This window comes from Lacerta agilis, chromosome 2, assembly GCF_009819535.1.
Source record: "Lacerta agilis isolate rLacAgi1 chromosome 2, rLacAgi1.pri, whole genome shotgun sequence".
In the NCBI taxonomy this organism is placed as follows: Eukaryota; Metazoa; Chordata; class Lepidosauria; order Squamata; family Lacertidae; genus Lacerta; species Lacerta agilis.
The window spans coordinates 57,941,715-57,967,299 of NC_046313.1; the positions used below are offsets into that span (position 1 = coordinate 57,941,715).

A 25,585-nucleotide genomic window follows, 5' to 3' on the forward strand; every position below is an offset into this window, starting at 1 on the left:
CCCTTAGAAGTCCTCTGATTCTAATCTGTTTGAAACCAACTAAAAGGTATTTTAAGACATCACCAGCTGGATAAACTGAAACTCATTTGTTTGCGCACCTCTCACAAAACAAAAGGCCTTGCAGAATGAACACCTGCACTTAAGTCCTATAAAACATTTAATGCCTTAGCACAGCCTTCCACCCACCCTGTGTCACATAATTCTACACATTCGCACACCATCGGCAAGTGGAAGAAGATAAAAACTGGGACATGTTCCAAGTTCAAAAGACAAGTTCTCAACAATGTATTGTGAATAATCTTTGGAAGAGATCACTGCGTTAAGGTATCATTGCGCTTGATTTAGTTCATTTTTCCATTGACGTTGCTAAATCAGCTTTCCATCCAAGGATACCTAGTAAGGGCATCAAAACATATGTATTATAGGAAAAGAATGGGAAAGGAAACAATTCATGCCCTGATAATTTGTTATTTCTTGGGGGGGGGGGATTGGAAGTCCCCCCCCGCAATGTGGGGTGACTTTGCCCCAGCCACACACACACACACATACACAGTTTGAAGGCTTAAATTTAAAGCTCCCATCTTTGTGATAAAATATATTAAGGTTTCTCTGTGTCCCAACAAATAGCAACAAACCACAATGCCCAACAAAAACTTGAGGCAATTTGTATTGTTAAAAGGAACACAGTAGCCTCTAGTGGTGAACAGTTGCCATTGCACCTAAATACTTTGTGGTGAAGCTTTTTCGGTTAAAAAAAAAAGGCACACCCCCCCCCCCACCTTTCTCTTCAGTGATCCATACAGGTTTGCAGCCCTGTTTTGAGGGAAGGCATGCAGCCCCAATAAGACATAGTAATTTGTTCAAGGAAACCAGTGCCTTTGTTTTGTGAATGGCAGTATTTAATTAATTACATTCATTCATTTCAGATATCAAACTGACAATAGCTCTCTAAAGCTTAGGACAGTAGTCTTCAACCACTTTAGATCCAGGATCCACCTTCTCAGTTTTTATTACCATATGTTTGTATGGTGGTAGTGTTGCTGCCACACTCTCTAGGGCCAGGTTGCAACACAGTCGCTGATCCAAACCAACCAGGTGAAGACAAATTAACTAGGGGGCACTTAACGACACTTTAATCCTTGAGAGGGTACTCAAACTGTGGTCTGCAAGCTTCATTCAGGTGGGCTGTGGCATCTGTGGATTTGTAGTTGGAGACAGGAGATGGTGCACCCATGGCATTAAATAGTCACACTGACTTTAATTGTATTGCGTTGCTTCTTTTATTTCTTATATTGTAATTCAATAAAATACAACATAAGAAATAAAGTGAATCGCTTTTTGTGCTCATTAGAGACAAGGAAGAACCCACACAAACCATCGTCAGAGACGCAGGGTGGAATTCAGCGTCTCACTATGATGAACCTTCCGCCCACACAAGCATTTCAGTTTGGGAAGGTGCCCTCCCCACTCCTCCTTCGGTGCACTGTTCTACAGGTTCTCTTGAGACACCCCTCTCAGTCCATTTCAGGCAGTGGGGGGGGGGCGGGTACAGGGGAGGAGAGGAGGCCAAGTCCCATTGCACAAGTGGAAGTCCTTGTGCAGGGCTTTCTGCTGATGGTGTTCATTAGGTGAATGCTACCTGCAACTCTTAGGGAGCCTTGGAAGTAAGAGTTGCCATGCTTCCAGTTTCAGCCTATCAGCTAGCACAGGGATGGGCAACCTTTGTTGCGGAAAATGTTTTTGGAATCCGGATCCCTTTAGTTGCAGCCAGCCCTGCAGGTGGACAGGGATGAAGAGAGCTGAAGCCTGACAACATCTGGGAACAAAATAAAAATAAAAAATCCTTCCAGTAGCACCTTAAAGACCAACTAAGTTTGTTCTTGGTGTAAAGTGTATCTGAAGAAGTGTGCATGCACATGAAAGCTCATACCAGGAACAAACTTAGTTGGTCTTTAAGGTGCTACTGGAAGGAATTTATTATTATTATTATTTTGTTTCGACTATGGCAGACCAACACAGCTACCCACCTGCAACATCTGGGAAGACAAAGGTTCCCCACCACTCAGCTAGACCTGGCTGCTAACACAGCAGGCAAGATGGCTTCAGTTCTAGCCGCACAAAGGAGTCGCACTGAGCTCAGCAGCACTTACTTCAGAGTAACCATTTTTGGAATTGGCTTGTTAGCATTGACTGTCATATGCGGATCCATATTTCCTAACCATTTCCCAGACCAGACCATCTTTAACACGCACACTGATCATAATCTTTCTCCTATGACGTGAAACGAGGAAGCCAAAACATTTCACAATCACTTTGGATTCAGCTAACATTATGTGAGTAACATTGAGCAAAACAATCCAACACACCCTATGACACATCAAATAACACGGCAAAGCCAATATTACAAAAGTTTTCAGCAACTATTTTAAATATGCTTTTACTCATGGATGGCTTTAGCACTTAACTGTCAAGATAGCTGGACTTTCCAAATGATGTTTTCCAGTGCATTATTAATTGCATAGGGTTATATGCAATCCCAAATATATTTCCTCAAGCTAGCACGTATTGCAGGGAAATCACAGCACTCAAATAGTAAATTTGGGGATCTTTATTCCCAGAACTGCATCCTTTTTTTAAAAAATCCAGTGCATCTTCTACCTTAGTATGTGGGAACACTTACAGAGCACTTTAAAAACGCAAGCTATAAGCTACATACTCAACCCCCACCCAACACAAATTGGCCCCATCCACTTTTACACTTGAGCCATGCCTACTCTGAAATTTTGGCCACACCAATTTTGACATGAGAGAGTCACATCTGGGTTTGGGTTCAGAGAACTTTAGCATGATGTGAAAGATATTTAAAGCAGATTTTTAAAGGAATCTGATTAGCTTTCAGTGCTAACCCAGGTTTGGGGCAAGTACTCTTCGATGAGAGAACCCCAACAGATATAAAACCACAAAATATGCAGATGATAAAGCATGGAAATATAGCCTGTTAGACATTTAAAATACCCCTTTCTAAGTTGCTTGCAAAGTTCCCTACTTCCCTTTGCATAGAAACAGACCACACATTCGGTTTACTTATAAACTATTCAAAGGTCAGATTCATGTGCTTTTCCATATAGCAGCAAGGAAATGCAGGCAGTCTAAGTTATTTCTAAATTATTTGTATAGAACAGGGATGTCTGACAGGTCGAACCTGGTCGACCTCAGTCAACCACGGGCTTCTTTTCCTTTTCGGTGGCATAAGATTGAGTTTTCGCTATGAGGTAGATTGTTTCCTCAGTGATCTTATCTTTTGGTGAGTGACTTTCCCCCTTTCCCCTCCCTAAAAAAAGCTCAACAACTTAGACCTGACCCCCCCAGGGGTCAATCACTGCCAGTTTTTTATTCTGTGAGTAGATCGCAGTCTCTTGCGAGTTGGATGTCCCTGGTATAGAAGAACTGTCCATGCAACCCAGGCCCACGCAGAGCTTGTCTGAGGCCCAGGACCAGAGTCTTCTCCTTGGCAAGGCAGTGCAAGTCCTAGTGGGGCCCTCAGCCAGCTTAGCCCTCCGAGGCCTGGGGCAAGGGTACTTGGATGCTCCCCCTTCATGGGCCTGATGCAACCACCCCAGACTAATCTGCTGAGTATAGCGAAGATTCAGACATCAGCTGTGGATTGCTAAAGATTTCAGAGCAAATAATTTGTTATGAGACCAAAACCAAATCAGATAGAATTTAATTACATATTTGAAAACTGCATATAATTTCACACTGTGGTATGCTGGCTAAGGAATGTTTTGGGGATTTCCCACACACACACACGGGCCAAAGCTCTTCTGAAATTAGCTGGAAGTGGAACTAAAATGGGATTTCCACGTAACACTAAATATAGCACTATGTGCCTCACAACAGTCCTGCAATACTTGCAGGATCTTAAATATGTTTCAGTCAGCAAACATTCCTGCCCCCTCACCCTAGCTTTATTTTAAAGAGGCTTCTCTGATACTAGTCCTTTAATTAGTGTATATCTGCTTACTGTCAGCAGGAGAAAACATAGATCATCTTACTTGGTTACCTGAACTAAGCTGCCATGCTATTTCCATATTATTCTTACCATTTAGCATAACAGAACAAACAGATCTGTCAACACAGATAATGTAATGTGCCACAGAAAGACAGCGTTAGGACTGAGGTGCAACCTGCCAGCGTTATGTTGCAGGTAATAAAGAGGCAGGCACAGAGGAAGCCTCCTTGCTACCCGGGGCGGCGAATGGAGGCACCCCCTGGGGGCGGGGCGTCCTGACGTTGCGTCGTGATGTCATGACGCAACGTCAGGACGGAGTAAGCATGCGCCAAATCTGGCGCATGCTCACTCCGCAGCTGATCGCTTAGTGGCTTGCAAGGTCGCTGCAGGAGCAGCAGCAGCGGCACACGAGCCGCCCATAGTGGCGCTGGCAGGCGGGCCCTGGGCAGGCCGGTGTGGCCTCGCTCCACGGCTTGCTCGCAGGCTGCCGAGGTTTGCAAGCAGGCTGTGGGGTGAGGCTGCCTCTCCGCGGCTTGCTCGGGGCCCTTCGGGGGGTGGGGCCAGCCCAAGTGTCACCCCCTCCCTTGGAACCTGGGGCCCCCGCCCCCCCTACGCCCCGCCCTCGCTACACCACTGGAAAGAGGTATAGTAGCTCAGACTCAGATTTATTTCCCTGCAGACTGAACAAAATAATTATTTTTTTCAAAGGGAGATCTACGACAAAATGTTGCAAGATGGAGGGCTCTGTTTTGGGTTCCAGTCAGCCATGCCCTCTCACATGATACTCCCTTGCATTCCATCTCCCAGGAGCGTAGGAAGGGGGGGCAGTCGCCCCGGTTATCATCCTGGAGGGGGGTGACAAAATCCCCCCGGGTGCTGATTGCCACGCTGATCGCCCCCAATAGGCAGCTTGCCCTCCCCCCAGATGGCTTGCCCCACTCCGTGGGTGCACAGCATGTGCGCTGCTCTGGGTACCCGAGCGGCTAGCTCTGCCACTGCCATCTCCCACCCAGTTCCCTAAGCAGTCAACGCTCTGTAGCCAGGGCATACAGTGGTACCTCGGGTTAAGTACGCTTCAGGTTAAGTACACTTCAGGTTAAGAACTCCTCCTAAGAACAGAAATCGTGCTCTGGCGGCATAGTGGCAGCAGGAGGTCCCATTAGCTAAAGTGGTGCTTCAGGTTAAGAACGGACCTCCGGAACGAATTAAGTACTTAACCCGAGGTACCACTGTACTCAGTCTTCAGTGGGCTGTTTCGGGAGTCTCGCTCTATGCTCCCCCCACCCCATACAGTTTCTTTTCATTATTATTTCTGCAGACTTTGAGGTTCCTCCAAGCCTGCTGACGCCACCTTCTTGTCCAAGGTCAGTGGTGTTTGGACTAACATGAGGATTCTCGCTCATCTTTCCCAAAACCTTGGAAATAGAGGGGATGCTGAACATTCAGTGTTTTACATGGCAACTTTAATATGGAAAGCCAAGGCGACTCTAATAAGACAGTTGCGCACAATGAAAGGCAAAAGGATCTTTTTTGAGCAAGATGCAGTAGGTTCTTCTTAAGTTCTTATGAACCACAGGGAACATTCACATCCAATTTTAGCCCCAAGTACATTGGCTGACTGTCTACTTCTGGGCCCAGTTCAGGGCATCAGTGCTTTACTTTCAAAGGTCTGGATTTAGCAACCCGTGGAGAACTTCATGGCCCATGCATACCACTGTGCTCTTGACAGTATTTTGCAGCTCCTTTTCTTTCCTTCAATATGGGGACAGTGGATCCTCCCCAGTCAGTAAAATAGGGTGGGCAACAGCTGCAGATGACAGGGAACCACCACAGTCTCCCTTCTTGCCACTTTTAAGCCCCTATCCACCTGGAGTACGTTCTCATTGTCAGAAGTGACCAAGAGTTGTTACTTACTGTTCTAAAATAAAGCTCAAGAATTTGAGTTGTCTATTATGGCCATGAAATAAGAATATGATATTGATAAAATAGCCAGCATTCAGCACCGATTGCCAACTGGCCAGACCACAACAAGCAAACAAAATCACCTGCAAGGAGTCACCTGCTAAGACTGGGGGCGGGGAACCCCATGCCATTTCATGAGGCCCTTGGGATCCCCTCCTACCTATCAGCTGTTCTGCAGTGAACAGCTGAGTGGGAAAAGGCTTTGATGCTGTGCAAATTGTGCAACTGCAGCTCCTTTCTCTGCAAGGATCTGCTGCAAGATGAAAGTAGAGGGGGAAATGTCTCAGAAGGGAGACAGACATCTGATCCTTCCAAACATGAAAAAAAGAGCCCCTGCATTTTGCATCTGCGTGCATGTCATTTTTGGGAGGGAATTGTATTTTGAAATTTGAGGCTTTGAATAGCTGTCAGGCAGGGCCTGCAGCTCAGCTGTGCATTGATGTTATCTGCATTCCTCTGCTAGGATTACTGAGCTGTTTTTACCTTTTGAATAGTCAGGCTAATAAAGGGTGTAGGAGTGCTGTTGTTGTTTTTAATGAACTTTGTTTTTTTTAAAAAAAAGTTTATAGGGAAAATGGAATGTAAACTTCAAGTGGAGTTACTAAGACTTAAACATATGCCTTTGTTTCCATGGCTAATAGTTTTGTGTGTATATTGTGTGTTAAGGATGTGTGACTGTGTGTGGCTCTGGAATGCAGTCCCCAAAAGCTGTCTATCATGGTAACATGTGCTTCCACCCAGAAAACATTCCCAATCATTGTGCTAATGCTTGCACATTAAAGGCACAACTACAGTAGCTGGCTGAAAGATTTGCAATGCTGCCCAAATAGGCAGCTGATATAATTAGGTCTTGTAAAGTGGTGGTGCTTGATGCATTAAGCGATAAGACCTACTACAGAAAACCTTAGCCCAGCCACAGTGGGGAAGAAGCAAAAAGGATTGCTGAATTTATGATAAAACTCTTGATTGCTGAATTTATGATAAAACTCTGATTTTTATAGAATTGGCTTTTGCCTTTTCCTTCTGGAACAAGAGATACCCAACTCCTTTTACTTTTGCAGTCATTACTCTGTGGCCTTTAGTAAAACCATGTTGTCTGAGAGAGTGCTTGAAATGTTTTTACAGTTCTGCATGGCTGCATTGAAGCTGCCAGTTTAACCAGCTATAAAAATCCAGCAATACATGTTCAGTTAATGGAAGATATTTTAAGGTCGAGTCCCTGAAAAGGGCTATTAACTTTATCAGCAAGCCAATAGGCAGAAACACACCTATAGCAGAACAGAATAGAGTAAGCAGGGCAAAACTGTGGCTCAGATATCATGACATCGTCTTTCTTTGATTCTGCCCAGCACCACATCCAAGTGTCTCCTGAGCCAGAATCATAAGGCAACATTTCTGTGCCAACCCCATTGTAGCAACCTGCAGTACTTGCTAAGTTCTTTAAAACACTCACCCACATGACATCACTGATTTAGGTGTGATGAAAGCCGGCTAAAACACTTTTGAGAATCAGGCTGCAAGCCTTAGCCAGTCATTGCAGAATATTAGTATCATTTTCATTCAGTTAATCACTGCTGAAACTAACTATATTCTGCTTAACTAATAGTTAAACTAGGGGTTGCTTATCCAAAGAGGCAACAGTTCCTGATTAAGCAATATTCTACAGCAGGGACATCCAACTCCCAAGAGACTGCAATCTACTGCCGGGGGTGGGGGTGGGGTGGGCAGTGATGAGGGGTTCGGAGTTGCCGAGCTTGGGGGGGGTAGCTCAAAGTTGTTGAGCTTTTTTTAGGGTAGAAAATCAAAGTTGTTGAGCTTTGGGGGGGCTTCAAAAACTCCTTTTTTAACAGTAAGTGTGAAGAACTGCAATAAATCGTTCACCAAAAACAAAGTTGCTAACAGGCAAACGCTACAGCAGACAACAAAGGAACACCCATTAAACACAACGCAGGGAAAGATGGAGGGGGAGGGAGGCAGAGACATGATTCTAAACAACACAAGCAGAAAGGATCCCGCAATCGACCACGGTCATCTGGGGATCAACCTATCAATCGCAGTCGAACGGTTGAACACCCCTGTTCTAGAGTATATTGTAGGTTGAGGGACCTGTGGCTGCAACAGGGACAAACTTACAACATTCCTATAGTCTATTCTGTTAACAGTGTAGGTTAGATGTGGGACTGAGGTTGATTTGGATTTTCAGCCAAAAACCTTTCTGATAAAATGTACTGTACCTCGGGTTAGACTTGGAAAGGTCAATCTACTTAAATTATTTTCTCAGACTTCCTCTCAATCTATATCCAGCATTCAAATGCAGAAAGCTTTGCGCTCCATGAACATGCTTGCACCCAAGTTTTATTTAAAAATAAGTTTTTTGTTTTGTTTTTTCACACAAAATAACACACATGGTATCTTCTCTGCATGTTTCTGGCTGCTCATGCTTCTTGCCCATCACAGCTGTGCTAAAATTCTGGATTTCTACAAGTCATCCATAGAATCACTTTCATCTCGGGAGAGAAGTGCCTCTTTTAAGTTTTCTGTTTATTTTATATTTTGAATGATTTACAGAGCTGTTTTTTATTGATAATTTAAATGTTTTATTCACATATTTAAAAAAACATACACATTAGAGCAGGTTACAATCAGGCAGTGTACACACTTTATGAAATAAATAGAAGAACCCAGGAACTCCATTTATAGATAATGGGGTGAGTTGACTTAGAATATTTTCTTATATGCTGTTGCCTTCAACAGTCCATAAATCCTGGAAGCTGTCCTTCTCAAGATAACTTGGGGGGGGGGGGTTAATCTCATACCTTCTCTGTTTATATTTCTGTGTACTGAAGGAGACCCTCAGGTATGTAGAACCACTACTGTATTTTTATAATACCCTGTTTTGCTTATGAACAGATGCTTGACCCACAGAGTTTACCATTAGAAAGAATAAGACAACTGCTCCTGTTCTGGGTGCCAGAACAGCCCTTCTACAGTACCGCATACCAGAAGTTGAAAGGGACACAAATAGGGCAACTAATTTATTCACGCTGTCACCACCACCCTGTTCCTGTTTTCTTTTTACTGACAAGCAATATTTCATGCAGACACCTCCCTCTTGTTTCTTAGTGGCCTTGTTTTGGCTCTAATCCTGGTGGGAGGGTCCAATGATTACCTTCCTTGTATTCTGTAGCTGACAACAACTTTTACTACAGAATCTCTGAATTTTCATATCCCAATAAACATTGTTTTCAAGTTCTATTACAAGTGGAGGACAAGTCTAAGCATGCTTACCTGGAAGTGTATCTTACTGAATTCAACAGGAATTACTGCCTTCTAAGTATGTTTAGAACTACATTAAAAAAAACCTACAGTTTTGAAGTGTATTGTTGTGACTGAAGCAACATTCTGAGGCTAGATAAACTTTTTGGTAAAAAATTAATTTTTTCCAGGTTAACGTTTAGAGTGATACATTTTGGGGGGGGGAGTAGATGCATAATATTGAGCAACATGATCAAACTTAACACAGTACAGTTGCAGGGTAAGACATACTAAATGAAAGAACCTCACATTACATCCTTAGATCCCATTAAACATCCAGACGAGAAAGCTAATCCTGTCATTAACCATCTGCTCAAAATGCCTTCTTAGGATATTGATGACAGCTATATGCAGCAAAACAAATTCTAGTGTATGAATGAGCAAAGGTGTACTTGGCATGCTTGCATTACACTATCTGCAACACACACCATCCCCAATATGCCTTTTTGCTGCTTCTTAATGCACAGGGTTCCAGCTAGGGAATGCTTTATTGAAGTAAAACCACTTTCCAAACTGACTGAATAAAATGTATAACCTGTAAGATGTTAAATAAACCTATTTGTGGGATTACAGATTCATGCTGAGCCCTCTATGTGCAACTATTTCCGTGGAAAACGTAAAGAACAAAGTCATTGGAAGCTCTGATAATAATGTATTTGTTTTATGCATCAAGGACTTCAATAAGGTTTCACTAAAATTGCTGAGTACCATATGCAAACAAAAGTAAGTGAGCTGCTTGGAAATACTTTTTAAAAATCTTTTTTACTGGGGGCTGAATACCATTTAGGATAGATCCCAATAACAAGCTTATGAAATAACATGCTGTAAGCTAGCATGGTCCACATCCCAAATGGTATTCCAATCCACAGTAAAATCTGAACTTCTTTTCAAAATATTTCAGTTTTTTCTTCTATAGCTGTTCTGCTTTGAATAATGTTCATGTCTTTTAAGACTAATCCTTGAACATTTACAACAATTAAATTGTTAATAGTTGATTTCATGTGTCATGTGTTTGACTTTAAAATAGCTCAGGTAAATGAATATCTGAACATACAATGACTATTAACATCAAACTTCTCTCATCTGTATTATAATGTTAATTTTTATATTTCACCAGTCAAGTGACTGATTCTAACTTTAAAATATCCTAAGATAGAGAAGCTCTATAGAGTCAGCAAAAACAAGACCTGGAGCTGACTGTGGCTCAGACCATCAGCTTCTTATAGCAAAATTCCAGCTTAAACTGAAGAAAGTAGGAAAAACCACTGGGCCAGTAAGATACAATCTAAATCAAATTCCTTATGAATACACAGTGGAAGTGAAGAACAGGTTTAAGGATTTAGATTTGGTGGATAGAGTGCCTGAAGAACTATGGATGGAGGCTCATAACATTATACAGGAGGCAGCAACGAAAACCACCCCAATGAAAAGGAAATGCAAGAAAGCAAAGTGGCTGTCCAATGAGGCCTTACAAATAGCGGGGGAGAGAAGGCAAGCAAAATGCGAGGGAGATCGTAAAAGATACAGGAAACTGAATGCAGATTTACAAATAATAGCAAGGAGAGACGGGAGGGCCTTCTTAAATGAGCAACAGAATGGGAAAAACCAGAGATCTGTTCAAGAAAATTGGAGATATGAAAGGAACATTTCGTCCAAAGATTACCATAATAAAGGACAAAAGTGGGAAGGACCTAACAGAAGCAGAAGACATCAAGAAGAGGTGGCAAGAATACACAGAGGAATTATACCAGAATGATATGGAGGTCTCGTACACCCTAGGTAGTGTGGTTGCTGACCTTGAGCCAGACATCCCGGAGAGTGAAGTCAAATGGGCCTTAGAAAGCACTGCTAATAACAAGGCTAGTGGAAGTGATGATATTCCAGCTGAATTATTTAAAATTTTAAAGGATGATGCTGTTAAGGTGCTACACTCAATATGCCAGCAAGTTTGGAAAATGCAGCAGTGGCCAGAGGACTGGAGAAGATCATTCTACATCCCAATCCCAAAGAAGGGCAGTGCCAAAGAATGCTCCAACTACCGCACAATTGCGCTCATTTCACACACTAGCAAGGTTATGCTTAAAATTCTACAAGGCAGGCTTAACCAGTATGTGGACCGAGAACTCCCAGAAGTGCAAGCTGGATTTCAAAGGGGCAGAGGAACCAGAGACCAAATTGCAAACATGCGCTGGATTATGGAGAAAGCTAGAGAGTTCCATAAAAACATCTACTTCTGCTTCATTGACTACGCAAAAGCATTTGACTGTGTCGACCACAGCAAACTATGGCAAGTTCTTAAAGAAATGGGAGTTCCGGATCACCTCATTTGTCTCCTGAGAAATCTCTATGTGGGACAAGCAGCTACAGTTAGAACTGGATATGGAACTAATTGGTTCAAAATTGGGAAAGGAGTACAACAAGGCTGTATATTGTCTCCCTGCTTATTTAACTTATATGCAGAATTCATCACGCGAAAGGCTGGACTGGATGAATCCAAGCCGGAATTAAGATTGCCGGAAGAAATATCAACAACCTCAGATATGCTGATGACACAACCTTGATGGCAGAAAGTGAGGAGGAATTAAAGAACCTTGATGACAGAAAGTGAGCATGAAAGAGAGCAGCGCAAAATATGGTCTAAGCTCAACATCAAAAAAACTAAGATCATGGCCACTGGTCCCATCACCTCCTGGCAAATAGAAGGGGAAGAAATGGAGGCAGTGAGAGATTTTACTTTCTTGGGCTCCATGATCACTGCAGATGGTGACAGCAGTCACGAAATTAGAAGATGCCTGCTTCTTGGGAGAAAAGCAATGACAAACCTAGACAGCATCTTAAAAAGCAGAGACATCACCTTGCCAACAAAGATCCATATAGTCAAAGCTATGGTTTTCCCAGTAGTAATGTATGGAAGTGAGAGCTGGACCATAAAGAAGACTGATCGCCGAAGAATTGATGCTTTTGAATTATGGTGCTGGAGGAGACTCTTGAGAGTCCCATGGACTGCAAGAAGATCAAACTTATCCATCCTTAAAGAAATCAGCCCAGTTGAGGCTCTAGTACTTTGGCCACCTCATGAGAAGAGAAGACTCCCTAGAAAAGACCCTGATGTTGGGAAAGATGGAGGGCACAAGGAGAAGGGGACGACAGAGGATGAGATGGTTGGACAGTGTTCTCAAAGTGACTGGCATGAGTTTGGCCAAACTGCGGGAGGCAGTGGAGGATAGGGGTGCCTGGCGTGCTCTGGTCCATGGGGTCACGAAGAGTCGGACACGACTGAACAACAACAACAACCTGGTTGGTGTGAAGAATATGTTAAAGTTTCTGGGGTTGGTCACTCTGCATTGGGGAATCCCATCTGCTCCCAATAAAACTTGTCCTCTGGTAACTCCACTATATATGACCTCACATTCTCTAAGAGTTCTTATACTTCAAAATCCCTACCCTGTATCTTAACCAAATAGTATTTTTCCCATTAGTGCCACTCCTCAAACCATGCAAAGACCTTCAAACCTTGCACTCACCTTCCAGATACCCCTACCACTCAACTTAATTAATTCCTTCTTTCAGATATTCAACAAATAATCTGTACCAAATTCCTGTTTTCTGCAACCTTACCCAAACCAATCCACTCCCTCAATTTCCCTCTCCAGTTGACACCAAAGCCCATTAACAAAGTATTTCACTAGTCAGATCCTATGCATATCTTACCAATAATTAACGATCTTGTGCTAATGGGATTGTTGTGGACCCAGCAGCTTTTTGAAATAGTTACCCGGTATTAAACTTTTTTAAAGAGCAAACTTGAGCCACTTAATATTCCAATGTACCGTATTTTCAACGGTTAAGATCAGTTGTTCTTTGATTCCACTTCCCTTATTTATTTATATATATTTTTGCAAAGTTACAGTTTACTCAAATTGTCAGAGGTCCAATTTATCCCTATTGAAAAGATGATAAAGTGAAACTATCAAATCACCTAAGATGACTGCAGTCCGTTCCAGCAACTTCTCAAAATGGGGTATGGAAAAATTCATTTTCGCCTGTATCATAAATTTCTTACACCACTTTTAAACCAATTGAATGTGGTTTCTTTTGCACATTTATTTACCATGAGTGTGGTATCTCATCTAGGCTTTTTCCTTGTTTCTGCCTTGTTCATTTTTGTTAGCAGCCCTTCATCTATGCATCTCGTTTTCTCTTCCTGGTAGCCCAGTGAAGAATTTGTTAACACTGTGAGGTCCAACAAAGAGCGTAGCTATCAGGCTTTCACCCTGAAAAAATTAAACACAGTACAGGAGACTCTCAGCTTCAGAAAATCACCTTCCAAGTTGTGGAGGGAGAGCGGAACAATGACCAGGGGTGAAACTAGCAGCCTCATCCTCATACCCCTCCCCCAGCAATGTGTTTCCTAAATTTAAGGCTTGGTTAGGATTACCATGTGAGACATTTTAAACAGGGACGAGTATCAACAGCCCTTTTGAATGGTAATCTTCAGAGGTAAAGACCATCCTTTCAATATAAGAACTGAGAACCATGGGGAAGAAGTTAGTATTTATTAACCAATGTGAAGTAAAGGCCTCAATTTTGGGTTTGTGACATTACAAGCTGTCAACTTTTTATCGCATCAACACAACCAAACAGAATCGGGTAGCACCGCTGAGTCCAACAAATTTATGATGGCATAAGCTTTTGGCTGCCACCCTGGAATTCCAAACAGCAGGTTACCGCTTTTCTCCTTTTCACCACGGAGGGCTGACCTGCGCGCCTTTGGAGCAGGAATTCAACAGATGGGTCCGCAGTGGCGGGATAATCATAATCAAACCGATACTGGCTGCGTGTCGTTAATGCCCCAATCTCTCGCATGCATACACTGCAAAATTAAAACGGCGCTTTTAATCGTTGCCCAGAAGGTGGCAGACATCCCGAGCCCTTTCGCTTTTGCCCTTCAATCCTCCCGCCATTCACTCCACTTCGACCCCTTCCCACCTCCCGGCACCCCGAGCCTGACTGCGTGCGTTTTCTCCGGAGCAACCCCCCCCCACACCAACTTCAGCAACGCTCCCTCCCATGGAGAGTTTTGCAGGCCGCTCCTACTCCGAGGCAAGTCCCGGCGACTTCCTTCCGAGAAAGTGCACTTCTTGCAGCCGGGTCCCAGGCACAAGCTGGGCGGGCGAAACCCCGACGGATGCCGGCCTGAGGCGCGCCTAACCCTGCCCCGCCGCAGGGTCGAGGCCTAGCCCTCCTCCAACCGCCCGGCTCCCCGTGCCCGTTTCCTCAGAGGTAAGTGGGTCCAGTGGAGCTGCCTCCTGCGGGCCAGCAGGGACTGGCCCCCCGCCTCTTGCTGCCCGGGAAGGCGCAGCGGCGCCCCGGCCGCCCCTGTCCGCTTGCGCTCGCTCCTCGGCCGGGCCAGCGGAGCACCGCCTGCCCAGCGCCCGCCACCCAATCGCGCGTCTTGACGGCGGGAGGAGGGGGCGGCCTCGGCGCCCGGAGCCTGTGAGCCGAGGCGATGTGGGCCGGGCCTAAGCGCTGCCTCTGCCGTTGCTGCCGCCGCCGCCATGATGCTTGTTTGCTTTCAATGAGTGTGAGAAGGAGGCGGAGGAGGAAGAGAAGGAGGAGGAGAAGGAGGAGGCGGGGGGAACCCGTTCTCCCGTCCGGCCCGCGGCAGGAAACAAAGAGCCAGGCAGAGGCAGCGCAGAGACGGGGATGCTGCAGCTACAGGTACGGGGGTGGCGGCCGAGGCGACGGAAAAGGCGGCGGCGAGGAGGAAGAGGGAGTGGGGGGGTCGAGGCGGCTCTTCCTCAACCGCCCCCCCACACCCCGTCGAATGAATCTATGGGGAGGGGGCGGCGGCGGCCTGAGGAAAGCAGGTTTCTGACGGGAGGGGGGCGGTTAGAACTGCCCCGGGTAATCATATTGGGGGCACGGGGGGGGGGAACCGAAGGATTATTTTGGTGGGAGGCGCGGCGGCGGCGCATTCGAGGTCCAGTGGGACGGGGAGAGAGATGGCTGACTTTCCGGGGTGGGTGGGGGGTCGAGGAGATGTTTGTGGGTCGGTTTGTCGGGGGGGGGTGTCGTGTTGACAAGGTTAACGAGGGGGGGCTGCTGACCAGAGGGGGGGGGAGCGAGGGTTGTGTTCGAGTCCTGTGAGGTTTGTGGGGGGGGGGGTTGTCGGTGTTACTATTTTTATAATAATCCAGCCGGGGAGGGGAAGGGGAACGCGGCTCCTATTCGGGGAAGGGGCGCGGAGGGAGACGGGCCATGTAAATACGTCGCGAGATACGAAGCGGGGTCTCCGGGCCCTGCGCCTCCGGAGTGCGTGAAATGCATTGCTGGACGAGGACGGGGCGGGCGGGTGGTGGTTGTTGGGCGAGGGCTTTTGAAGGGAGCGTGTTGTGCAGGGGAGGCGTTCAGGGGGCGCCGGGATAGTAAATAAAACTGCTTGTGTACGAGGTGGGTGAGGCGAGCGGCCTATTGCGGCGAAGGTGGTGTTGAGAGAGTGGTGGCGGCGGCGGCGTTTTGAAACAAAACAAAACAAAAATTACTGGCGTGCGTGGTGGTGCTTTGGAGCTGGCACAATTGATTTGGAGGGCATTATTGCTCTTCAGGAAACAAAAGGAGCCCTGTTGGGGTTGGCAGGGAGGAGGAGTTCTCCCGAGGAGAAAAAGTTTTTGGTCTGGGAAAGTAGAGACGGGGGTTGGTGTTTTGCACTTGGAAGGGGTGGCTGAGGCTTCCTGGAAGCTGTGGGAAGGTTCTGGAGGAAGTGACGTGCTCAATGCCTGTTGACAAGAGCTGTGGGGTGGTGGGAGTAGTGTGTGGGGCGAGGGCTCATTTGCTTGAAGTGTCTAATAAGTGTGTGAGGATTCGGGTTTCTGGGGTTGGCGTGGCTCTATGCACCAAACTGCTATTTTTTATTTTTTTACTTTGCACATAAAAGTACAGGTGTAGTGGGGGGGAAAGCTAGTTTAATAAAAACAAAATGTAAACACTTCTGGAAATGAGCAGGAAGAATGGAGAGCTTGCATTGCACAGCTCTTTTTCTTCTCCACACCTCCATAACCTCTTAAAATTAATTTAAATAGAACAGGCAGGTGTAAATTTAAAAACTATAGATCCATATTTGCCATGGATAAATAAGTTGGTTCTTGGGAACAAAACCTGCACTTCAGGATAAATTTAAGCTTGGTTGCATTACTGTTGCAGCTGAAAGGCCTAGCTTGCAAGAAGAAGGCCACAATAGACAGCCTGTTTCTGAAATGGAAAGGAAAGAGCTTTAGCAGGAATGATTGACAGCTGTGCTGTCCAATGTAATGAGCTGGGGGGCAGGAATAGTGTTTATATGCAGGTACGTTGGCTGGGCTTCAGTCTGTAGAACACACACATATACAGTGGTACCTTGGTTTATGAACAGTCCTCTTTACGAACTATTCGGTTTACGAACTCCGCAAAACTGGAAGTAGTGTTCCGGTTTGCAAACTTTACCTCTGTTTACAAACGGAAGTGAACAAGTGGAATGGCACCAGCGGTGGGAGGCTTCATTAGCGAAAGCACGCCTCAGTTTAAGAATGGATTCGGTTTAAGAATGGACTTCCGGAAAGGATTAAGTTCGTAAACTGAGGTATCACTGTAGGGGTAAACAGGATTAGAATGCAGATCTCTTGGGGTTACCTACTACAACAGCAAGTTTGTTCTATATGTTTTTGTGTAGATGGGGTATCTAATGAAGCTCTGTTTTAGGCTGCTAAGAAAGCAAAACTTCAGCAGGCTGTTCCGGATAAGGGTGAGATGCTAAGGGGTAGTATACAATTAAATTTGATCCAAAATATATGGTAGGAAATATATTTTAATGTACAGGTTGCTTGTGAGTTTTGTGTTTTTAGTGGTAGATTTTTATGTTAAATTTTACTTTTGTATTGGTGAAGGGACATAAACAAAAAGTAAAAAATAAAACGATAATTAAAAAAATGTAATAGCACCTGTTTTGGCTAACCTTCATATTTTACTAGTTGAACAATCTGGGAGGTTTTAAAATTTATTTAAGGTGTGTTTTTGTTTTGCGTTAAGCCTTTTAAATATCTATAGTAAAATACAAGGTTTTTTAGGAAAACCTCACAATTTTCCACTATAACTTAAGATAGATAATGGAAATTTCATTATTCTCATATTCTAAAATAGTAAAGATCTAGCATTTATATGATTATGTTGTTGAGGTTTCCTGCAGAGGTTTTTGAATTGTGCTATATAAGCAGTTGGGGATTTCTACAGTGTCTGGTATGTCTCAGGGTTATTTTCTTATCTGGATTTTGCCATATTGGTAACAGAGACTTAAAATTCAAAAGGATTAAGGAATATTTATGGTAATTATTTGGTATGAATGTGAAGGTTGGCAAGTGTTGACTGGTAATTGTATTGTCTCTTGTATTTATTTTCATCCTAGAGCAGGTCTCGTAATTGGGGATTTGTCAACATTTCCACTGGGGTAATTTTACAGAATTATCCATCCTGTGTTCTTCCTGCTGGTTCATCTGGACTCTGGAGTGTGCTGCTAGGAATGAAGTCTTCTCTGGGGGTTTATTCACAATATTGCTAAAATGGAACCATTCACATATGAATTAATGCTTTGTTCACTTTTCACTTGAAGCACTTGGATCAGTTCATTTTTCTTTATGAGGGAGATTGCTCTGTGTCATTTTGTAATGAAATCCTAAGTGTAGTCTTGACAAGTTCAGGCTATTTGTGTTTCAGTATTACTTAAATATAAAAATAAATGAAACTACAGTACTGCACGGGCAGGTAATTATTTTTGGTAATGTATATCTTTAGATGTACATATTGGCTTGTGTGGATTAATAAGATGTATTTTTAGTAAGTATGTTGTAATGCTAGCCCATGCATTTCTCAAATTAGTTTTAAAAACCCACCCAGTGTATGACAGCTTTATTTTAAGAAAGAAGTTGCATTCTTTTGATAGAAAATGGTCAACCAAAATCCTGTTCTTTGGGTATGGTATATAAAATCTGGTTATTTTGGTATGGAATTTAGATGCAGATTAGTTAAATAACTTGCATCTTAATTTCCGTATAACCCTATGCAGACATTCAAATTGTACATATAATGCATATCTGCATTGAACTCTGCTTGTAGGCAAAAGTTGCATCAACTGTGTAAATGTTAGGCATGGATGGGGCTGGGGAGTGGAGATTCTTCCAGGTATAGCATTTGAACATTGGTATTTGGCTAAGGTGGCAAAAGTGTATATGCATTAGCTACCAAAAATTACAAGCCTGCACTTTTTAAAAACTTGTACAAGGGACAGTGGAACATGAATGGAGCACTCCTTCCCTTCTCTGCCAGTCCTTCTTATGAGTTAAAAGCAGGCCAGTGAAACATGTTGCAAGGTAGAAGTGAGCGCATTACCTCCTCTGCGTTCATGCTTGGTTTCTGTGATGAGTGTGCAGGAGGAGGTGAAGTGGACTTAGTACTGGGATGAATTTATCCATGCCTTTACAGCTATCCTGCATGGTTTCTATGCCAAACATGCAGGAAGGGGCCACGTCTCCCATGCATAGATGCATAGTAGGCTTGTGGCATTGTCACAGACTGCCCTGTCACTTTGCCACCAGCATGTACATAAAACACAAAAGCCACCCTTTGGATACTCAGAATCCATCTGCTGCTAGCCCACTGTGATACCATGTAGGACATGCAGCATTGTACTTCACTTCCCATGCATCCAGTATAGAACTGAGGCATGCTGGGGATTGCTTTGTCCCTTTGCTACCAGTGTGCTGTGTTTCTACAATAAAGGTGTGGGACATTTGATAATGTGTCTTGCAGAAGTGCAGCAGGAAGCATTACTTCTTCCTTCCACCACCAGATTTCTTGGTTTCTGTGCTGGATGCAGGGGGGAAGCTTCACCTCCTACACACCAAATATTGAAATGCAATGGTCTGCCAGAGGAAGGATGAAGCGCTTCATGTCCTAGACAGGAAGGAGGGGGCTTACTCTCCTCCGCACCCACTATAGAAATGCAATGAGCTGCTGCATGGAATGGGGGAAGGGGGGAGCAAACAGGTTGTCTCCCTTTTGGGCAGTTCATTCATTCACCTGTGATAAATTCCTTATCACATATGACAACTGGGCAACGGGTTAAAAACAAGGCTGTACTAGGTCTACCATATTTGGTAACTAGCAATTTATCTTACAAGGCTTTGAAACTAGTTAACACTGAAGCATTTGAGATGTGCGTATGTGGGTTAACATTTAAACGTCATTCTTTTAAGTTCAAGGTAAACTCAGATTTCACTTGTGGCAATATTCTAATCTGTACCTAAAATATTTCATGGAACCCTGTTACCTACTTCCGACTGAGGTGTGGTGCTAAGAGAAATACTTCAAATGCTCATTAGTAGTGTAGTAGTAAGGTCTTTTTTATATTTCTCACATTTTAATTAGTCCATAAAATTTCACTTAACATACAAACTCCTTTCTTAAGTAGTTTTTACATGTAGTTACCCTTAAAGCTGAGTAACCTGTGTGTTAGACATACCTGTTGTCAGTGCACATATAGTTTAAACTGATTGCTAAGCAGCATTATTTATCCCCCAAAGTCTGTAGCTTAAAAATAAATTCATGAAGTATAGCCTTGATGCACCACGTCTCATGTTTTGTTCCCAAAAAAGAACCACTGGTGGTGTATTTGAGAACTGATGGTGTCTCTAAGAATTAACTGATAGTAAGAGAGACACTGACCTGTCTGAACATAACCTCTGTTTTAGAGGCAGCATGCTAGTTTTGTAGGAACATGTCCTGTTTCATAATTATTGGGCACATTGCGCTGTGCATTGAAAATCAGATTCCTATAAGCTTCCCCTAAAATGTGAGGGTTAAAACAAGAACCATGTCAGAATGATATGATCTCTGTACTAATCAATAGAGTTGCATTCAAGTATTTGAGCTAAAAAACTGAAATAGAAGGTGGATTTCTGTGATTCTTTCACTGAGTGTTTTCCCTGTTTGTTAGGGTGGTAAGGGATGCAGGATCAATACAGTATAAGGTCATGCAGGTGTTTATCTGTGAGAGGGTGAAAATTGAGCCTTACTATGTTTATGCAGCATAGGAATTACTTGCTCCTTAGCAAATGGCTAAGTGCAAAGTTCTGTATAATTCATGGCATCAAACCAACAGTTGACAAGGCAGAAGATAAAAGATCCTAAGTTATGTGAATGTCTCTGAACCTCAAAAAAGAAGAGAGACTCAGCCAAACCAGAATAAATCATGAGCACACAAAGCTAATAACTGAAAGGCTTTGTATGCATCTTGGATTTGTCCAAGCTATACCATCACGAAGGGTATGCAGGATGGGAACCCTCTGCTATTTTACTGCAATCTTATGTTGTTGTTGTTTAGTCGTTTAGTCGTGTCCGACTCTTCGTGACCCCATGGACCAGAGCACGCCAGGCACTCCTGTCTTCCACTGCCTCCTGCAGTTTGGTCAGGCTCATGTTTGTAGCTTTGAGAACACTGTCCAACCATCTCGTCCTCTGTTGTCCCCTTCTCCTTGTGTCCTCCATCTTTCCTAACATCAGCGTCTTTTCCAGGGAGTCTTCTCTTCTCATGAGGTGGCCAAAGTATTGGAGCCTCATCTTTAGGATCTGTCTTGTATCTTCTTCTGTAGCAGACTGTGAAGATGAACAGTTTGTTGGTATTAGTGAGGGGGATTTCCTTCTGTGCAAAGTGGTTTTCCTGCTATAGTGGTCAGCTCTTAATGTTGTTGAAATCCCCCACCCCCTAATCTTTGACCTAAAATATGCATAGTGGTCCTTGTAGGGTTCCAGCACTATAGAAGCTGCAAGTCTGAGCTTACATGTGCTCTGAGGGGACAAGAGCATGCAGAGGCGGCCATTGTACTTGGCTGCATTTCCACAAGGTAGGAAAACAGCATAGCACTGTGGTGGCTGCCATTTGCAGGTAAATAGTGGCGTGAGCAGTGAGAAAGGAGTTAATAGGCAAGTGTGTTGGGCTGTCAGCTGTTTACCCAACTTGCACAGTTTCTATATTCCCCAGGTAAGTAGCACATTATTTTGGTAATCTATATTGTATTGTCATAATATCTGCAGAAAATCTGCAATGTCTTTATTATGGCATGTATGATATGCCAACATGAACTTTGAAAAATAAAGTTACATTCCTCATGTGAAGAGGCTGTTACAGGATACAGTCATAAAAGTGTGTTGTAAATTGACACTTCCAAATACGTAAGAAACCAAAGCTAAAGAGGAAGTTAAAATTAGGTACAAGGGCTTGTGGTAGCGTAATTACAATGAAAAACATCTAGATGTTTAAATTATTAAGCTAAATGATGCTAAGTTCTTGATTTTTCGTATAAAGTACATACAAATATTCATGCATATTCCTCCCTGTCTAGATCTAATGTGTATACTAAATACTAGAAGTAATACCCCCATTATTTGGGGCTTAAACTACTTTTAGATACAGTGGTGCCCCGCTAGACGAAAATAATTCGTTCTATGAGTGTCTTCGTAGAGCGAATTTTTCATCTAGCGAAGCGGCAATGCAGAGCGGAGGTTTTCGCGACGAAAATATATATTTTTTCATCTTGCGAGGCAGCCCCATTGGCATTTTCGTCTTGCGGGGCAGCCTTCTGCTAGTGAATGCTGTTCGTCTAGCGAGTTTTTCGTCTAGCGGGGCACCACTGTAAATTGTGGTTGGAAGAATGAACAGTATGTTGTAGTGCCCTACTGTTATAGACAGGCTGAACACAACCCATATTGTGTATGCTTGTGATAAAAGTGTGTACCATTGAATTAAAATCTGTATCTTACTCTGTGCAATGACACCTTTCACAGTATGGGGTGGGGGTTAATGTCTCTTTGCTTACTTGTAATTTGGATGAGTAACATAGTAGTTACCCATGAGGCTCATGTTAGAAATGTTTACACTGTGCTGAGTAGTATTCATTGAACACTGCTTATAGCTTGCTACAGTTTTCTCTTTCAAAGTTAAGATTGTTTTGAGTTCATAGGAAATGCAGGTTTAGGATTCATTCCCTATGCATTTTGAGTGAATACTCGCATTAAAAAAGTGAACAGCAATGTCATACTCTGGCAATTTCCCTCAGATAACCATGCATCCTTACAGTTACAATTTCCCATAATGTTCTGCTTGGAAGAGAGTGCTTTTCTGCTTATGCATTACAATTTTCAGACAAGGGAGGGAATATGCAGTGCCAGCATGAGTAGCTAGTAACATGCTTATTTCCCAGTATTATTACACAGAAGGTCATCAACTAAAAACAGTTAAGGAGGAAAAAGCCTTTGAGGTTATGGGCAATCCCAGGATGATGATAATATAGCCTAAAAGGAAGGAAACACTGTTTTTGCAGATACTAAGTTTGTTTCAGTATGACTAGGGCAGTATTCAGCTGTAAAGCAGTGATGATTCTTCTTTTGGGATATTGTTCAGTTTCTTCATTTTTAAGAAACATGGATTTCAATTAATGATTTCAAAGGAGAGCAGTCTGAAAGATCTGAACATAATGTTTTGTGTTTGGATGAATAAGAAGGTAAGGGAATGCAGTTGAACCCTGCAATATGCTGCAGATATGATAGCAGTGATATGTCATGACTGATCCATAAAAATCCAGACTTTGTCCCATTACCTTTCTTATTGTGCACATGGTGGTTATGTGTTTTGTCTTAGCTTCAGCTTCAAACTTATGGTTGTGACTGTAAATTAGTCTTCCACCCATAAAATCCCTGTCCCCTTCCTTTTCAGTGTCCTAGCAAGTTGTCAAGCTGAAAATGACAGAAAAGGAGCTTTACATTTCTTACTGAAGCCACCTGTTCTTTCTTACTTATTTTGCCATTGTTTCAGATCTGTCTTTTCCACTCATGGACCATCTTGGACTTCTGCCTTTCCTATCCCACTTGACTGCTTCCTGCTCATAATCCTGTTGCCTTTTTCACATTTCTAAGAACCGCTTCATTTGTGCTGTATCCACTGCTAAGGCCTATGCCCATGCTGTGGTAATCTTTTATCACTAATGCATCCTTCTCCTTGGAGATGCAATGTCAGTGTGTGTTAAGTAGTTGGATTGTAGGGTTCATTACATTTAACTCTACTTTGTATCTGATTAAATAATTGAAAATAGACAAAAAAATGAAAAACTTTGCACCAGCCATAGTGTGTTTTGCTTCTTTTGGAACTAGCTCAACATAGAGCTTCATCTCCCACAGTTTGAAAATGTGGGAGGCAGCGACCTTGACTTTCAGGTACTTGAGTGTCTCCTTGCATCTCTTTAAAAAACAACACCAAGCCTAACTTGCTTCACCAAAATATTGAAGTACTGTCAAGTGCTTTAGGGGGTAGCAATAGCTGGTGTTACAGATTTTCTGTCTTGATAAGTTAAAACAATGCAAATAAGCTTTTAGGTCTTCCAGTTTTTAGCTTATTTGCTACAATTCCTTTTACCAAAAATAGGAACGTTAGCCTAACTGGATTTCCTCTTCTTTTTCTTAATCTGTTTTGCAGCTCTCCTAGTGGTCAGCCATATGTTGCTTCCAATGTGGATTTGACTGGGAGTACTGCAAATCTGATGGCAGGGAGTACAAAATCCAGAGCAGCGTGAAATTTCCTTATTTTCCTGGCACATTCTTACCGGTAAATATTGTGTAAATTTAGAAGCCTTAAAATAGTCAACTGATAGGGAATTAGACTTCAAGGGGGAAACTCTTGCTTGTTTGATGTAATGCACCACACTAAATAAGTGTACAATAGCCATTGAGATGCTAGGTTTTTGCAAATTAACAAGAATGATGAATATGCATATATCCAGATGCTCTTCTTTCTTATTCAGTTCCAGTATAAGTTAAAATATGGTAATTATGCAAAACATACTTAATAGCATTAGTTCTGGACTAAGTATTTGAGTTGATAGGTTTTCCAGTATTGGTGTCATGTGAGATTTTGTTTTTACAGGGAGCTTTTGACTCTTACAGTTCATAGAAACAAACAGATAAGAGGGCTACTTTGTAGGAGCATCTGGGAATCACATTCATGAAAACCTAATGGATTAGGCATGTCTGTCCCAATCAGTTGACACCTATTTTTCAAAGCTGATGATAGTTGGAGGTTTGCTGAGCTGTTTTGAATTAACTTGCCTATGCAAGGCTGGTTTTATTGCATATGCTTGTTTTGGTTAGGTTAGATTAGCTCAGGGGCCAGCAACCTTTTTCAGCCATGGGCCGGTCCACCGTCCCTCAGACCATGTGGTGGGCCGGACTATATTTTGAAGAAAAAAATATGCCCCACAAATAACCCAGAGATACATTTTAAAATAAAAGGACACATTCTACTCAAGTAAAAACACACTGATTCCCGGACCGCCCGCGGGCTGGATTGAGAAGGTGATTGGGCCGCACCCGGCCCACGGGCCTTAGGTTGCCTACCCCTGGATTAGATAGTAGTCTGTGGCTACAACCTGAAATTTTGAACTCTGTAATCTAAAATGTGACTTCTGCTGATTCAATATTTTTATCCAAAAGATCTCTTTAAAAATACTGTGAGTTCTTTACAAGCATATTTATTCCTAGAGTTGAAAGGATTTTACTTCAGAGACATGGTCTGGCAGGGTTGAATTCTGGACTCTTGGCTCACACATACAATGATTTATTGGAGGGGGGAAACAGGGCAGCAGAACGGGGGTGTGGGGTGGGGAGAGATGGGGTTAGAGAAGGAGTGATGACATCATCCTCTGGAGTGCCAGGATGATAGACAGTTCCTTTTTGCTCTGGCAAATGAATGAGGTGGTAACAAGGCTTTCAAATATTATGGTTTTGTGTTTTTTTTAATGGATTTCTACTTTATCTTAGTGATTTTAACAGTAGCACTTATTTGAAGTACTGTTTGCGTCTATAGCTAAACACAAATGAATGAGGTGGTAACAAGGCTTTCAATTATTATTTTTTAAATTGGGATTTCTACTTTAACTTAGTGATTTTAACAGTAGCACTTATTTGAAGTACTGTTTGCGTTTATAACTAAACACTAATGAGTGCATTCAGGTAACTGAAGACCTTTTGTTAAAGTTCACTTTGTTTAGGAAGTTATAAACCTATGCAGTCAGAAGTAAGTACCAATAAGTTCAGTGAAGCTTACTTCCAGGAAACCATGCATAGGGCTGCAGTCACGCTACAAAAAAGTTTAGTCCTTATGGTGCCACAGGACTCCTTGAAAGACCAGACTTCCTTTTTTTTAGTAGTAAAATTTATTTA

At 43.0% G+C, this 25,585-nt stretch overlaps 1 protein-coding gene and 1 long non-coding RNA gene across 5 annotated transcripts in view; one reads left to right on the plus strand and one right to left on the minus strand.

The window, feature by feature from the left end:
- Positions 1 to 13,830: 13,830 nt before the first annotated feature.
- On the minus strand, positions 13,831 to 14,621 carry LOC117041425. The gene is made up of 2 exons (XR_004425966.1): positions 14,387 to 14,621; positions 13,831 to 14,162 (listed from the first exon to the last, which is right to left on the minus strand). It is a non-coding gene; the product is annotated as an uncharacterized LOC117041425 (long non-coding RNA).
- Positions 14,622 to 14,840: 219 nt separating this feature from the next.
- The window catches only part of CNOT6 (CCR4-NOT transcription complex subunit 6), a 36,561-nt gene continuing 25,816 nt past the window's right edge, over positions 14,841 to 25,585 (plus strand). The window contains exons 1-2 of one of the 4 annotated variants that reach the window (XM_033140232.1): positions 14,842 to 15,010; positions 23,844 to 23,972. The gene's annotated coding sequence lies outside the window, so the exon portion shown is untranslated. Of the gene's footprint in view, positions 15,011 to 23,843; positions 23,973 to 25,585 lie in introns of all 4 variants that reach the window. The other 3 variants (XM_033140233.1, XM_033140231.1, XM_033140235.1) reach the window with 3 other exon arrangements.